The sequence below is a fragment of the Diaphorina citri genome, unplaced genomic scaffold (assembly GCF_000475195.1).
Source record: "Diaphorina citri unplaced genomic scaffold, Diaci psyllid genome assembly version 1.1 scaffold505, whole genome shotgun sequence".
Classification (NCBI taxonomy): Eukaryota; Metazoa; Arthropoda; class Insecta; order Hemiptera; family Psyllidae; genus Diaphorina; species Diaphorina citri.
Genome location: NW_007377940.1, coordinates 152,369 through 156,055, shown reverse-complemented (window position 1 = coordinate 156,055; position 3,687 = coordinate 152,369). Strand labels below are relative to the sequence as shown.

The 3,687-nt window shown below is 37.7% G+C and overlaps 1 protein-coding gene and 1 long non-coding RNA gene across 2 annotated transcripts in view; one reads left to right on the top strand and one right to left on the bottom strand.

Moving 5' to 3' along the window:
• The window catches only part of LOC108252432, a 2,845-nt gene extending 1,745 nt beyond the window's left edge, over positions 1–1,100 (top strand). Inside the window, exon 3 of the long non-coding RNA XR_001809516.2 lies at positions 1,056–1,100. This is a non-coding gene — a long non-coding RNA (uncharacterized LOC108252432). The remainder of the gene's footprint in view (positions 1–1,055) is intronic.
• Positions 1–3,687, bottom strand: part of LOC113465332 (peroxisomal carnitine O-octanoyltransferase-like) — a gene marked incomplete in the record, with an annotated part of 16,284 nt that overhangs the window by 6,824 nt on the left and 5,773 nt on the right.

Genomic DNA, 3,687 nt, shown 5'->3' with positions numbered 1-3,687 from the left:
ATTTTAGATTGGGGGAACGTTTTTTTTTTTTTTTTTTTTTTTTTATGTGATATTTCTCGTTTCGTCTTGCTTGCGTCTTTAACGGTAACAGACGGGAAATATTGGTCAACAGGACATCAAACACTGCAAACTTATTAAATTGAAATAGTATGCCAAATTCGACCTGAATTTCTTTTTCAATAAGCAAAGTGAACGTGAAGAGTATTAACTCCATGGTTGAAATATCGACCGAAAGTAATTTACATAAGAATTCCTTTTTGTTATCATCACATTATACTCCTAAATATAGGGTGAATTGGGGTAACTTCGAGACACTTAGAGCGGTTTCTTTTTATTTTAATATCCCTTCTATTTCGTGTCCATTTTTATTTTTAGTCCCTTTTAGGACTGTGTTAGGCACCTATTATTAAAAGTCTAAAATGTCCTTTTTTTTCTTACCTACCAGCAGTCATTATCATTACAAGAACCAACTCGATATGTTTTAAATGGACGCAATTGGATGTACCCACTTGCCCTTGCAATCTATTAATAACAATCTGACTCTCAGCATCTATGTGAGACCTTTCATAGAAGTGGCTCAAAATTACCAAATAAATTGTGTGAGTTACATTCCTAATAAAGGCCTACAAAACTGTTAGTATTAGCTTTCTGTTTTCAAGGCTCCTATTTTTTGAGTATTGATTTCCTATTCTTTGAGTATTGATTAGTGTTATTCTTTGAGTTTTGATTTCCATTGTTTAATAATTACATAAACAGAAACAATAGGTTAATAAAGTACATCTTACCCAATTTTTTTCCTCAGATGCTTTTTGGAGAAGACTTTTGTGCAGCTCCTGCCCAATTCCATTCTTGAATTCCTTAGCCAGATTCTGGACATTGGTTAGTTCTTCCTGGGTTGCAGTATAAACAGGTGTACCACATAACTTCTGGTACGTGTTTCAAAGCACGCACCAGGTTACGATAACATGTTTCAAATCTTTCCTCGAAATCGATAACACATATCTAACGCGACTTGCATTACATATCTAACGCGACTTGCATTCCATTCATTTCAGGTATCAGTTGTGCTTGCAGATAAGAAATGACCTCCTGAGTGGCAAGTATGTAATTTATATCAATTGAGTCATGTAGTCAATAGACAGCATGTAGTCAATAGATCAGGGGTGCTCAACCTGTGGGTCACGCCTCGAAGTGCCTAAATGAGAGCCAGGGCCGCGTTTCATTAAAAAAAAAACTTCGCACTTAAAAAAAGTTGTGAGTAAAATTACTTACCGAAGAAAAACCTTTAAAAACTGTAGTAGCGCGTAGTCGCCTTAAAAACCAAATCTATGAAAATGATAGAGAGTCTCTATCATTTTCATAAGTTTGGTTTTTCAGGTGACTACGCACTACCAAAAGTCGCGCGACCACACTTCCAATGTGCGACGAGCCTAATGGATTCATTTCTCCCTTAGGGGAGTCGCTCCTCTCGAAAGGTTGGGTACCGCTGATGTATGTAATATAGAGCTAGGCAGTTTAGTTATTTTAGGTTGTATACTGGGCTTGCCAAAAATGTGTTCCTGTAGTGATTTTTATAATAACAAGGTCATGTTATTTTGAAACCAATAACGTCGTGACTCTATCGTATTTTTCTTTAAAAGAGGGGGGAAATAGCTTCAAAATAAGGGAAATCTTGGATTAAAAAAAAAAACTTTTCTTTTAAATTATTTTACAATTTACAGCGATTTTCTTCTAAGCTGAAAAATCTGATAATAATAAAGCGTCTAAGATCCCCACGTAAAATGGGGCCTGTCTAAAGAGAGTCTCTATCATTTTCATAAGTTTGGTTTTTCAGGTGACTACGCGCTACCAAAAGTCGCGCGACCACACTTCCAATGTGCGACGAGCATGATAGATTCATTTCTCTCTAATTTAGGGGAGTCGCTTCTCTCGAAAGGTTGTGTACCGCTGATGTATGTAATATAGAGCTAGGCAGTTTAGTTATTTTAGGTTGTATACTGGGCTTGCTAAAAATGTGTTCCTGTAATGATTTTTATAATAACAAGGTCATGTTATTTTGAAACCAATAACGTCGTGACTCTATCGTATTTTTATTTAAAAGAGGGGGGAAATAGCTTCAAAATAAGGGAAATCTTGGATAAAAAAAAAAAAAAACTTTCTTTTTTAATTATTTTACAATTTACAGCGATTTTCTTCTAAGCTGAAAAATCTGATAATAATAAAGCGTCTAAGATCCCCACGTAAAATGGGGCCTAGTCTTTTGAAAGACCCTGTCTATCATAGATGAGACTTGATGTCATTCAATTGAAGAGACATCTCTCAATTGTTTATTTGATGAGAAATCATAATATCTTGCTCTATTAGGTGACACGTCAGTAGTAGGACTGACCTTGAGACCACCTTGACCCAAAGCAAATTACTAGTCAAGGTGGCTTGGGAGGAATTTTAGTTCATTAGAATTTGTTATATTTATGAGGGTCTTCAGGTCGTAAGAATGTTTGATGAAAGAGATGACGTGTTTTGTTTGTTTTTTTTTTTTTTTTTTAAGATTGTTAAAGGGAACTGTAACCCCAAAGGCTTTTCTTCCCCAAAATAGGACTACCCAAGGAAAATATTACAGATAGTCTAAGACGTCCCGATAGGATTAAAGTGAACAGATAAGACTTGTTCTAATGGCGAAGTGTGAGTCATCCTTCGTCGATTATCGTAATGAGACGAAGAGTGCACATCTGTCATAAGGCTCGCGGTGTATGAGGGCTCGTAATTACAGCTTGTGAAGTCTTAGGAAGCGTCCTACTTCTGCTGAGCATGTAACTGTTAAGATATCGTACAACAGGTTCATCAACGAGCATAAAGACGGGAGGCCGACCCAGACCTGGGACCTTTAATGTTTCCCCTGGTTTATAAGGTTATAAGATTACAAAAGTTTTCTTCTTTATTGGTGTAAGAGGATATAATAGATGTAACAACATGTCCGTGTGATGGTCGTATGAGTGTTGTCATGTATAGAGCGGATATTTAAAATCCAATGGATGTATTTACCAGACTCCTAAAGAAAAGTCAGGCCCAGAGTTAGCAGAGAAAAACCTAAAAATTAATTCGTTGGGTAAAACCCGGAAACCCGACGAGAAATATGAATAAGGTATCAGGCCATCTTGTACTATGGAAGATGGACGACAAAACCAGCTAAAAAACGTAAGCTAAAGTTGTTTAGCAATCCTACCGGAATAACTCGGGATGAGTCAAAAAGTATATATCAAGGGGGATGCAATGAACACTCAAAACGACGTCAAGGAGTGATCGACAAGATCAAGCCCCCCAAACTCGACCTCGTTTGAACTGAAGAGAGTCTATTAGACCTAATATGGCGAACAGCGAAGAAGCAACCAGCTTCAAAGACTAACCCTGTTCGCCATTCTCGGGGTTCATCACGCATGCGAATCATACTTGTGCCGGCGTGCGCTCAGACCTATTTGTAAGTTGTTTTGTCTTACTCCAACTAAGTCTTTATAAGATTTAAATATCGCCGGTCGACCGCATCTGTCCGAATCTTTCCATTCGCGATCCGGTACCCAAGGCGTAAGGCCGACCCACCTAAAATAGGACTTGCCTAATTACACAGCAAGAGCACTTGGCCCCGACCCGAAAGAGAAATAGGACAGAAACCGGGAAGACCCATCCAATCAA